Source organism: Pan paniscus, chromosome 16 (genome assembly GCF_029289425.2).
Source record: "Pan paniscus chromosome 16, NHGRI_mPanPan1-v2.0_pri, whole genome shotgun sequence".
NCBI lineage: Eukaryota > Metazoa > Chordata > Mammalia > Primates > Hominidae > Pan > Pan paniscus.
The window spans coordinates 34,123,999-34,137,747 of record NC_073265.2 but is presented as its reverse complement, the minus strand read 5'-3'; the positions used below and the strand labels follow the sequence as shown (position 1 = coordinate 34,137,747).

General features: G+C 41.7%; 1 non-coding gene and 1 pseudogene across 1 annotated transcript; both read right to left on the bottom strand.

The window, feature by feature from the left end:
- The window catches only part of LOC103784656 (5-azacytidine-induced protein 2-like), a 46,539-nt pseudogene that overhangs the window by 24,959 nt on the left and 7,831 nt on the right, over positions 1–13,749 (bottom strand).
- Positions 9,879–10,043, bottom strand: LOC112437229 (U1 spliceosomal RNA). Its single transcript, XR_003025866.1, has one exon. It is a non-coding gene; the product is annotated as a U1 spliceosomal RNA (small nuclear RNA).

Genomic DNA, 13,749 nt, shown 5'->3' with positions numbered 1-13,749 from the left:
AACCACTACCAGCCACTGCAAAATATGCCAAATTTTAAAGACCATCAATGCTAGGAAGAAACTGCGTCAATTAATGGGCAAAATAACCAGCTAACATCATAATGACAGGATCAAATTCACACATAACAATATTAACCTTAAATGTAAATGGGATAAATACCCCAATTAAAAGACAGAGACTGACAAATCGGATAATGAGTCAAGACCCATCAGTGTACTGTATTCAGGAGACCCATCTCATGTGCAGAGACACACATTGGCTCAAAATAAAGGGATGGAGGAAGATCTACCAAGCAAATGGAAAGCAAAAAGAAAAGCAGGGGTTGTATTCCTAGTCTCTGATAAAACAGACTTTGAACCAACAAAGAACAAAAGAGACAAAGAAGGCCATTACATAATGGTAAAGGGATCAATTCAACAAGAAAAGCTAACTATCCTAAATATACATGCACCCAATACAGGGGCACCCAGATTCATAAAGCAAGTCCTTAGAGACCTAAAAAGAGACTTAGACTCTCACACAATAATGGGAGATTATAACACCGCACTGTCAATATTAGACAGATCAATGAGACAGAAGGCTAACAAGGATATCCAGGACTTGAACTCACCTCTGCACCTAGTGGACCTAATAGACATCTACAGAACTCTCCACCCCAAATCAACAGAATACACATTCTTCTCAGCACCACATCGCACTTCCTCCAAAATTGACCACAAGTTGGAAGTAAAACACTCCTCAGCAAATGTAAAAGACCACAAATCACAACAAACTGTCTCTCAGACCACAGTGCAAACAAACTAGAAATCAGGATTAAGAAACTCACTCAAAACCGCACAAATACATGGAAACTGAACAACCTGTTCCTGAATGAATACTGGGTAAATAACGAAATGAAGGCAGAAATAAAGATGTTCTTTGAAACCAATGAGAACAAAGACACAACGTACCAGAATCTCCGGGACACATTTAAAGCAGTGTGTAGAGGGAAATTTATAGCACTAAATGCCCACAAGAGAAAGCAGGAAAGATCTAAAATCAACACCTTATCATCACAATTGAAAGAACTAGAGAAGCAACAGAAAACACATTCAAAAGCTAGCAGAAGGCAAGAAATAACTAAGATCAGAGCAGAACTGAAGGAGATAGAGACACAACAAACCCTTCAAAAAAACAGTGAATCTAGGAGCTGGTTTTTTGAAAAGATCAACAAAATTGATAGATGGCTAGCAAGACTAATAAAAAAAAGAGAGAAAAATCAAATAAATGCAATAAAAAACGATAAAGGGGATATCACCACAGATCCCACAGAAATACAAACTACCACCAGAGAATACTATAAACACTTCTATGGAAATAAACTAGAAAATCTAGAAGAAATGGATAAGTCCCTGGACACACACACCCTCCCAAGACTAAACCAGGAAGAAGATGAATCTCTGAATAGAACAATAATATGTTCTGAAATTGAGGCAATAATTAATAGCCTATCAACCAAAAAAAAGTCCAGGACCAGACAAATTCACAGCCAAATTGTACCAGAGGTATAAAGAGGAGCTGGTACCATTCCTTCTGAAACTATTTCAAACAATAGAAAAAGAGAGAATCCTCCCTAATTTTATGAGGCCAGCATCATCCTGATACCAAAGCCTGGCAGAGACACAACAAAAAAAGAGAAATTTAGACCAATATCCCTGATGAAGATTGATGCAAAATTAGTACAGTCAAACCGAATCCAGCAGCACCTCAAAAAGCTTATACACCACAATCAACTCGGCTTCATCCCTGCAATGAAAGGCTGGTTCAACTTATGCAAATCAATAAACATAATCCATCACATAAACAGAACTGATGACAAAAACCACATGATTATCTCAATCGATGCAGAAAAGGCTTTTGACAAAATTCAACAGCCCTTCATGCTGAAAACTCTCAATAAACTAGGTATTGATGGAAGGTATCTCAAAATAATAAGAACTAGTTATGACAAAACCATAGCCAATATCATACTGAATGGGCAAACACTGGAAGCATTCCCTTTGAAAACCGGCACAAGACAAGGATGCCCTCTTTCACCACTCCTATTCAACATAGTGTTGGAAGATGGGCCAGGGCAATCGGGCAAGAGAAAGAAATAAAGGGTATTCAATTAGGAAAAGAGGAAGTTAAATTGTCCCTGTTTGCAGATGACATGATTGTATATTTAGAAAATCCCATCATCTCAGCCCAAAATCTCCTTAAGCTGATAAGCAACTTCAGCAAAGTCTCAGGATACAAAATCCATGTGCAAAAATTACAAGCATTCCTATACGGCAATAACAGACAAACAGAGAGCCAAATCATGAGTGAACTCCCATTCACAATTGCTTCAAAGAGAATAAAATACCTAGGAATCCAACTTCACAGGGGATGTGAAGGACCTCTTCAAGGAGAACTACAAACCACTGCTCAATGAAATAAAAGAGGACACAAACAAATGGAAGAACATTCCATGCTCATGGATAGGAAGAATCAATATAGTGAAAATGGCCATACTGCCCAGGGTAATTTATAGATTCAATGCCATCCCCATCAAGTTACCAATGACTTTCTTCACAGAATTGGAGAAAACTACTTTAAAGTTCATATGGAACCAAAAAAGAGCCCGCATAGCCAAGATAATCCTAAGCCAAAAGAACAAAGCTGGAGGCATCACACTACCTGACTTCAAACTATACTACAAGGCTACAGCAACCAAAACAGCATGGTACTGGTACCAAAACAGATATATAGATAAATGGAACAGAACAGTGGCCTCAGAAATAACACCACACATCTACAACCATCTGATCTTTGACAAACCTGACAAAAACAAACAATGGGGAAAGGATTCCCTATTTAATAAACGTGCTGGGAAAACTGGCTAGCCATATGTAGGAAGCTGAAATGGGATCCCTTCCTTACACCTTATACAAAAATTAATTCAAGATGGACTAAAGACTTAAATGTTAGATCTAAAACCATAAAAACCCTAAAAGAAAACCTAGGCAATACCATTCATGATATAGGCATGGGCAAGGACTTCATGACTAAAACACCAAAAGCAATGTTAAGAAAAGCCAAAACAGACAAATGGGATCTAATTAAACTAAAGAGCTTCTGCACAGCAAAAGAAATTATCATCAGAGTGAACAGGCAACCTACAGAATGGGAGAAAATTTTTGCAATCTACCCATCTGACAAAGGGCTAATATCCAGAATCTACAAAGAACTTAAACAAATGTACAAGACAAAAACAACCCCATCAAAAAGTGGCCAAAGGATATGAACAAACACTTCAGAAGACATTTATGCAGCCAACAGACACACAAAAAAATGCTCATCATCACTGGTCATGAGAGAAATGCAAATCAAAACCACAGTGAGATACCATCTCTGACCAGTTAGAATGGCGATTATTAAAAAGTCAGGAAACAACAGATGCTGGAGAGGATGTGGAAAAATAGGAACACTTTTACGCTGTTGGTGGGAGTGTAAATTAGTTCAACCATTGTGGAAGACAGTGTGGCGATTCCTCAAGGATCTAGAACTAGAAATACAATTTGACCCAGTGATCCCATTACTGGGTATATACCCAAAGGATTATAAATCATGCTACTATAAAGACACATGTGCACTTATGTTTACTGTGGCACTATTCACAATAGCAAAGACTTGGAACCAACCCAAATGTCCATCAATGATAGACTGGATTAAGAAAATGTGGCACATATACACCATGGGATACTATGCAGCCATAAAAAAGGATGAGTTTGTGTCCTTTGCAGGGACATGGATGAAGCTGGAAACCATCATTCTCAGCAAACTATCACAAGGACAGAAAACCAAACACCGCATGTTCTCACTCATAGGTGGGAGTTGAACAATGAGAACACATGGACACAGGGCGGGAAACATCACACACCAGGGCCTGTCAGGGGGTGGGGGCCTGGGGGAGGGATAGCATTAGGAAAAATACCTAATGTAAATGACGAGTTGATGGGTGCAGCAAACAAACATGGCACATGTATACCTATGTAACAAACCTGCACGTTGTGCACATGTACCCTAGAATTTAAACTGTAATAGAAAATAAAAAGGAAGAAAGAGAAAAAACAAAACAAAACAAAACAAAAAAATTATAACCATTGCTTTCTTCTAATTTACATTTGTAAAGATTTTGTATTTACTTTTTTTTGGATCCCTTCTATACAGCATAGAGTTGGATTTTCCTTTATGATTTAATCCAAATTTATTTTATTTTATTTGACTTTCAATTTTTATTATTTTTTAAATAAAAAATAGTGATGGGATCTCACTATGTTGCCCAGGCTGTTCATGAACTCCTGGGCTCAAACGATCCTCCTGCCTAAGCCTCCCAAAGTGCTAGGATTACAGGTGTGAGTCACCACACGTGACTGAAATTTCTTTTATTTTAATACATTAGCTTAGCACATTTATATTTATTAAATTGACATACTTGGTCTTAATTATTTATATAATTTTATATGATGCCTTCTATATTTCATAGATCCTTTAAAAACTCTGATGTTGTGGTATTTGGTTTTATTTTTTCTGAAAATCTGGAAAGGTTATATTTTTGTTTTAGTGATTGTCTTTATAATTTATATACTTAATCTTCCTCTTTTAGGCATTATCTATCAATCCCCTAATATGACTAAATAATGAAATTAGAATATTTTCTCATCTTCTCCCTATCCTGCTCTTGATGACCTCTCTTTTTGCCATAGTTTTCCCATTTATTTATTGGTTGGTGTAAGTTCATCTTCTAGTACTTTCTTCAAGGAAGGCTCATGGAAACAATATTTCTTGAGATCCTCCCATGTTCAGAAATGTCTCACTGTGCCTTTTTATATAAACAGACAGAGATAAACACAACAGAATATCTCGAGAATTGACTCAGAAGTATGCCATGTGATGCTACCTCGAAGTCAGAATAACCTGCATTATAGCTGAAATAAACTTTAAATTGCTATTCCTTTTTACCTTCCTCCCTTCCTCTCGCTCTCTCTCTCTATCCCTCTCTCTCTCTCTCTCCCTCTCTCTCTCTCTCCACTTACTGCAGCCTCTGCCCCCCTGGATTCAAGCAATTCTCCTGCATCAGCCACCCAAGTAGCTGGGATTACAGGCGTGTGCCACCACACCTGACTAATTTTTGTATTTTTTTTTTAAATTTTTTGTGGAGACAGGGTTTCACCATGTTGCCCAGGCTGGTCTTGAACTCCTGAGCTCAAGCGATCTGCCTGTCTTGGCCTCCCAAAGTGCTGGGATTCTAGGTGTGAGCCACTGTGCCTAGCCCCTTTTTAGTTTCTTATCCAGCTGCTCCCATATCAGACCTCATCTTTTTAAATTTTATTTTTGTTTACTTCCCTCCATTCATTCACATGCTCATTTGAGAAGACTTAAGTTCTCCAAGCTTTGGACAATAACTGCTTTTAAAAACTGTAAGATTTCAAGAGTACATTTGCCCAAGACTCAGAATTGTTTTACAAATGGAGCATGTGTATTATGTGGCCAGTGTCTTCACTCTAACTTGGTTATAAGACTGAAACCATTCTTCACTGCTCTAACATGCTGAATAAATCAACTGAGGGGGAGGGGGTGTTTATCTCTGTCTGATTATATATGTTATATGCGTTGTCATGAGGCTGTGTGACTTATCTAAGTGGAATATTGAATATCCATTGAAATGGATTTGTTAAGTCATTTATATTATTAATGAGCATTTAAATGCAACGGATATCAGGTGACTTCACATGAATGAATAAAAGTCAGTGCTATTGGATTATTTTTGGCTTGAAAAAAAATAGACTTTGTACATCAGAGAGAAATCCTAACCCTAGAGAAGTATAATTTTCCAGCTTTTCCCCTAAGGTCTTCAGCCATAGGCCTTCTCACTACCTTTCTTCTTGCACCCTGGCATTTCCTACAATGTAAAACACTGGAGGATCTATGTGAACCCCTGGGTTGGGTCACTTGCTAGGCTCTAGTTGCTGTTGTTGTTTTTGTTGTTTTGTGCCACTCTCTCCTTGTTCACTGTGATTCTGCCACACTGCTGACTTTTCATGATGGTCTCGCCCTCTTGGACTCCACGTTTGTGGTTCCTTCTGCCTGGAACACACAATCTCCCTCCCTAGCCTCACTGCTGTCACAACTCAAGTCTCTCAAGTACAGCTTTATCTATCACTCCCTCAGGGCAAACTTCCCTTGCTTTCAAGCTAAACTAGGTTCCTCTGTTACACACTTTCATGGTTTTCTTTTCTTTTCCTTCATAGCCCTTACCATAATTGTGTTTGAGTCATTACTTCTATGATTATCTGCTTAATGGCTTGTCCTCCCCTAAGTGGGGATTGTGTCTGTCTTATTCATTGTATCCCCAGCACCTTGTACCAGCATGTCATAGACAATTATTACATAGTTGCTGAATAAATGGATGAATGATCCCGTCCCAGTATGGCTCCCACTCCCATCTTTCCACCAAAACTCCGTTTGCATGATTACCAATTACCTCCTTGTTGCTGAATCCACTAGATATTCTTTGGTTTCCCTCTTGACTTCTTATCAGTCTTAAACACTTGAGCACTTTTTTCTTAAAACACTACTTTTTGGCTGGGCACGGTAGCTCACACCTGTAATCCCAACATTTTGGGAGGCCGAGGCGGGTGGATCACGAGGTCAGGAGATCGAGACCATCCTGGCCAACATGGTGAAACCCCGTCTCTACTAAAAAAAAATACAAAAAATTAGCCGGGTTTGGTGGTGGGTGCCTATAGTCCCAGGTACTCGGGAGGCTGAGGCAGGAGGATGGCGTGAACCTGGGAGATGGAGCTTGCAGTGAGCCGAGATCACACCAGTGCACTCCAGCCTGGGCAACAGAGTGAGACTCTGTGTCAAAAAAAAAAAAAATACTTAAAAATGTGGAAATGGCTTTGGACTAGTTAATGGGCAGAGGTTGGAAGAGTTTGGAGGGCTGAGAAGAAGACAAAAAGACTAGAAAAATTTAGGAACTTCTTACATATTGGTTAAATGGTTGTGACCAAAATGCTTATAGACATATAGACAGTAAAGGCCATGCTGACAAAGTCTCAGATGGAAATGAGGAACTTATTGGGAACTGGAGCAAATGTCACCCATATTATGCCGTAGCAAAGAACTTGGCTGCATTGTGTTCATGGCCTAGGGCTTTGTGGAAGGCCAAACTTAAGAGTGATGACCTGGGGTATCTGGTGGAAGAAATTTCTAAACAGCAACGCATTCAAGAAGTGGCATGGCTACTTTTAACAGCTTATGATCAGATACAGCAGCAAAATAATGATCTAAAGGTGGAATTTCTAAATAGAAGAGAAAGAGCAAAACAATTTGCAATATTTATAACTTGGTCCTGTGGTAGAGAAGGAAAGAATGTTTTCAGGTGAGGAATCCAAGGGTGATGTGGAGCAACCACTTGCTAGAGAGATTACCATGGAAAAAAGGGAACCAGGTGCTAATAGAACAATGGGGAAAAGACCTCAAAGACATTTCAGAAATCTTTGAGGTCATCCCTCCCATCACAGGCTCAGAGGCCTATGAGGACAGAATGGTTTCAGGGGACAGGCCTGGGGTGCTTTTGTGCTATGCCACCACAGGATGTGGGGAGCATCCCAATTGCTCTAGCTCTAACCTGAGCCCAAACAGCCCCAGGTACCACTCAGGCTGCTGTTCCAGAGAGCGTAAGCCTTAAGTTGTGGCAGCTTCCACATGGTGTTGTCTACAGGCTCCCAGAATGTAAGAGTGGTAGAGGCTGGGCAGCTTCCACCTAGATTTCAGAGGATGTATTGGAAAGCCTGAGTGCCCAGGCAGAAGCCTGCCACAGGGGCAAGCCACTGCAGAGAAACTGTACTAGGGCAGTGCCTAGTAGCTGTGGAAGAAGGGCTGCTGCCCTCCGCCCTAGCATTATGGAGTCACCAGCAGCATGCACCTCAGTCTGTGAAAGCCTCAGGCACTCCACTCCAAACCATAAGAGCAGCCATGTAGGCAGTGCTCAGCAAAGCCATAGGGGTAGGGCTGTCTGAGGCACTGGGAGCCATCCCTCAAACCAGTGTCCCCAGAATGCAGGACATGGAGTCAAAGTTTATTTTGGAGCTTTAAGATTTAATGTCTGCCTGTCTGCCCTACTGGGTTTCAGACTTGCATGGGCCTGTTATCTTTCTTTTGGCCAGTTTTTCCTTTGGGGAATGAAAATCTTTACCTAATGCCTGTACAACCATTGCATCTGGGAACTAAATAACTTGTTTTTGATTTTACAGGCTCATAGCTGGAAGGAATTTGCCCTGAGTCTCAGATGAGACTCTGGACTTCATATTTTTAAGTTGATGTTGGAACAAGTTAATGCTTTTGGGACTACTGGGGTAGACTGTATTTTGCATGTGAGAAGGACATGAGTTTGGGGGGAAGGGGCAGAATGTTATAGTTTGGATGTTTGTCTCCCCAAGCCTCATGTTGAAATTTGATCCCAATGTTGGAAGTGGGGCCTAATGGGAAATGTTTGGGTCATAGAGGATGACCTCTCATGAATAGATTAATGCCCTCCCTTTGTGGGTTGGTGGGTGCAGGTAAAGTGAGTGAGTTCTCACTCTATTATGCTGGTTGTTACTTCCCATGAAAGCTGGTTGGTAAAAAGAGCCTAGCACCTCCCTGCTCTCTCTTGCTTCCTCTCTCACCATGTGATCTCAGCGCATGCTCGCTCTCCTTCCCTCTTCCCTTCTGCCAATAGTGGAGGCAACCTGCAGCCCCTCACCAGAAGCTGAGCAGATGCTGTCACCATGCTTATTGTGCAGCCTGCAGAAACACGAGCCCTATAAACCCTTCCTTTATAAATCACCCAGCCTCAGATATTCCTTTATAGCAACACAAAGTAGACAAAGACACCATCTCAAACTTGGCCTACCCAAAATTATACGTTTGATATTTTCCCCAAATCGGGTCCTCCCCAAATCTCAGCTGAGAGTATCTTCATCCATCCAGTTAGTCATGCCAGAAATCTGGGAGTCAGCCTTTCTGCTATCTTCTCCTCAACTCCCGCAAGCTAACACCTTACCAAGTTCCATGGATCCTACCTCCAAAATAAATCTTGGATCTGTCTACTTCACTCCACCTCCACTTCCATCATTTATCCAAGTCCAAATCACAATTCTTGGCTGGCATATAGCAGGAACCTCAACTGGTCTCCTTGCTTCCATTCTTCCTGTGCCACCAGCACTGCCACCACTACCAAAGTGCCTCTCTCCTTGGGTAGTTCTAGACTAAAATTCCTGCTCTCTGACTCTCTTTTCCTAACTCTTCTTAGTGCTTTCTTCAGGTTTGTTAATGGAAAGTATGTTAATGGTTCCTCAGGGTGACCTCTATTAATCTCTTTTATTGCATATGGATTTTACTAGTTTAATGTTCGTTGTCAACCTTATTTCCAAGTTCTTCAAGAAACTTTATGGTTTTTGGTTTTTTGTTGCTTCTTTCTTTTGTTGTGAATAGCTAGGTGTGAGTAACTGAATAGCTGATGAAGCAATGGAGAAAGCCATAGTCAGGATTTTATAACTGTTCTGACTTTTGGAACACCAAGGACCTATGGCACACTGATTTTTCTTGTTAGTACACTATGTAATCCAGACCTGCAATAACCCAGTATCTGTGATAAGTTAAGGGGAGACTAACCCATCACAGACACTGGGTTATTGCAGGTTATCCAGATCCAGTATCTGATGGGTTAAAGTCTCCCTTAGATACGTGACCCCACAGGATTAATTTTTAATTAATTATATTTTAAACTCCAAATGAGTTTTTTTCTTTTCCTTTTTTTTTTCCCAGAGGAAAGCACGAATGCAGTTCCTCACTACCACAAATTATGCAGTTGAGTTTCCCGCATTTGGGGAAATCACAGGGGTAAGCACACCTATGGAGTGCAATGGATGAGCCTCACCCTGGGAAAACCACCTTCATGATCATGGCATCTCCCCTGCCAGGTAAGAATCCAAATAAGTTTTGATAGTAGAGATTTATCAAGAACTTGTTAGTTGTATTCAGTGGGGAGAGTGTTTTGAAGTGCTGTGCTGTCTGGGAAAGTTAAGCAGAGACCTAGAGAAGCTATGCCAAGCAGGCCACCAGCAAAGTCAAAGGCAGCATTTTACAGCTTATTCAGTAAAATGCCTGGAAAAGTCTGTTCCTCAGCACTATGAATGCTGGTCTTCATTAGGAAATTATGCAGAATGTCACAATACTATAATAACAACTTTATTTTTTGTTTTTAAAATGTCAGCTTCTTAAGACTCCTTATCAAGTTCTTCTGCTCTGAAAAAACAGAATCCTTATCAATTCTTCCTTTTACTTTCTCTATAAAGAGCCCTAGTCATAGAATATATTTCTAAATTTGCCTTCCCCTCCTCCAAATCTCTGCTACCAGGAAACAACCTTCAAGACAGCTTTAAAGTGTTATTGCTCAGGAGAAAACAAATACAACTCCAGTGTGGCCATTATGTCATTATTCCAGTGGCTTTTGCTTTGGTTCTCTGTGTTTTGTTTTCATAATTTAAAGTACAAGTAGTGTCTCCTTAAAGTGGCCCTCAGCTCTTAAGCCATTCCTGGGGTCTTCTCCTTCAGCTTCACCCATTGGAAGGACATGCTTAGAAGACTGTGAGCAAACCCCACAAAGCAAGGGGGGTTAAACTGGGTTTTAAATTCAGTGGGTAAGTGAAGGCAAGTACCTCATCTCTCCAAGCAAGACCTTCTTAGCTGCTAAGAGCAGGAGCTACTGAAGGAACCAGTCATGCACAGCTAAGAGCTGTGGGAGGTATCTAAAAGCAAAGGACCTGACTGATTCTATAAGTCATTCCACTGCAAAAATCCATTCCACTGCCTTGTACATCTTGTAATGCTCCCCCACCCTGCACCTACACATGCACGCGTGCGCACACATACACACTTCCCTTTTTGTCATTACTGGGGCTCCAGAGATTGATCCGTCTTAATCACCAAATTTTTGGGGGGCTTTTATACTGTATAGAACACTTTACCACATCCTGGTTAAGAAATGAGGCCTTGTCATCAGTGGGATTCCAGTGCATTTGGGGAAGGGGTGATTACTGGTGAAAGTACAGGCTGTGCCCTGTGTGTTGGGCGGGCCAGGGGGAGACAGCTTCAAGGGCTGGGGCAAAGTCTAATGGATTAGGTAAGGGGATTAGCAGTGTGTCTGTGAAACCACCACTGCAAAATCATAACTGAGACAGTGAAAGAAATCTGACCTAAAATCTTGCTTCTAACCTCCAAGTTGTCCTTCTTCATTCCTGGGCATGGTCTGAACCAACTTCAGGGGGATCTTAGTTTTTAATTTATAGATTAAAACAAAGATAACAGCCCTTCTCCAAAACAAACCTCCTTCTTGCCTGGGGACTAGACTGCCTTTGTAGGAGTAATGAATTAGCCACAAGAGTAGAAATTATGGTTTAGGAGTCACGCAGCTGGAGACTACAGGATTCTGACCCTCCCCAAATTGCTCCTGGGGATAACATCACTATTGTAAAATGAAATGTTAGTGCTTTAGATATTTTGCAGACCCTGCACTTGATGGATCAGCTGGCACCACCCAGATTGATAAACTGGCTCATCTGATTTTGGGGCCCCTACCCAGGAACTGACTCAGCCCAAGAAGACAGCTTTGACCACTTATGATCTCACCTCCAACCCAACTAATCAGCACTCCTGACTCACTGGTTTTCCCCCACCCTCCAAATTATCGTTAAAAACGCTGATCTCTGTATGCTTGAATGCTTGGGGAGACTGATTTGAGTAATAATAAAACTCCAGTCTCCCGCAAAGCTGGCTCTGCATGAGTTACTTTCTTTATTGCAGTTTCCCTGTCTGGATAAATTAACTTTGTCTAGGCAGCAGGCAAGGTGAACTCATTGGGCAGTTACAAATTTGGGGCTTGCTGGGGCTTGCCCTTGTGGCTGCCTGCCCATGGTTTGGTAGACTCCCTCCAGCAACAGATCCAGAGGCCAGCCCAAGTGGCCACCTAGTTCTCTTGGACTCTAGGTTCTACTGGTGGGGTGCTGCTGATCCAATGGGCATGGATTTAATTGCAATACAGAAATAGTCCTGGGAGATATCCCATAACTGTAGCTCCATGGTGGAATGTTTGTCTGTAGCCCCATGGTGGGGTGTCTGTCTCCAGCTCCACCACTGGATGTCTGAGACTCTAGCCCTATCACTGGGTGTCTGTCTGTAGCCCATCATGTAGTGTCTGTAGCTGTAGCCCCATTATGGGGTGTCTGATTTGGTGAGTATTCTAGGTGCTGCCAACAGCCCCTTCCTTCTCCTATTTGTCAGCCTCTCTGGACGTGCTGCTGTCTCTTGGTTGCCTTGCAGGATGTCTGTCTGTAGCCCCATCATGGTGTGTCTGTTTTTAGCCCCATCACGAGATGTCTACTGGTGGGGTATCTAATTGGATGGAGAATAGGGGACTTGTTTGGAGGAATACTCTTGGTTTGTGACTGGGTCTGGAATCTGTGTCTCAAAGGCCTTCTGTCTGTCTTGTCTTTGTTGTGTGTGTGTTTGTATATGTTGAGGGGATCTCTGAGGGAATTGCTGATGGAAGTCCAGCAGGCCTAACTCAGAGAACCCTCCGTAAGTCAGGTTACATCTGGTGAGCCCTGAAGAAAGCTCAACAGGCCTGACATGGGGTGACTGTCCACTCTTCATCTTGCCCAGAGACCACCCATTTAATTACCGGTTGGAGGTCATCCCTCTCCACTTGGAGTGGATCAAAGACTATAGGAACCAACATGAGAAAATTTGAGCCTTGCCAGGTCAATATTGGGTGCTGAACGAGGTGACTAGTGTCTGTTTTGTTATGTGTATTTTGCTTCGGCTGGGATGGAAAATATTAATTCAGTTCCCCATGCAACCCATCAGGCAGCATCTTGCAAAAGTGAGAAGCTTTTGCCTACGGTTCCATAAAACAGAAATGGATGATTTTCTTTTGTAACAGGGCTTGGCCCCCACAGCTATGGCACAGTAAGCAGAGTCATCAAAAGCTGCTCCATTCTTCTGGAAGCTTCAGAGAAAGGGAACACAGAAATCTGGTATGCTGGCAAAAAGGGTAAGAATTTCTTACCAGCCGAGTTTCTGGTCTCTGTCTCTCTCTCTCCTCTCTCTCTCTCTCTCTCTCTGTGTATGTGTGTGTGTGTATTTGTATAAATGATAAACATCACTGTTTGTCTCCTCTGCAAGGGTTTGATTAGTAGAAGAAAGCATTTGTGAGACTAGTCTTAGGTGGTAGCAAATCTGGTGTACTTTGTGCTAAGAATTTGTCTTTCTGTGTTCTTCTGTAATGGAGAGAAGGGAATCACAGAATAGAATGTGGGTTTAAGACTCCTGTAAGCCCACTTTTCAAGCCATCCTGGCAGGCTGCTCAGTTACAAACTTTGCTGTGTGTCCCTGAAACCAATACTAGATGAAATTTATCTGTTTGTTTTGTGTCCTTAAGAGCCCAATCTTGTGACCATGTGGGGATACTTTCTCTTGGTCTCTGCCACCCAGAGGACAGGAATTTGGGGATTCATGTCATAGTTAACCCTAAAAGTTATCTTGAGCAGTTAAAAGCCTTTGCAAGCTCAAAATTGGCTGCTCTAGGCTTCTTCTAGGAAGAGCAATAGAAATTGCTCAATGCTGTAACTCAGTAG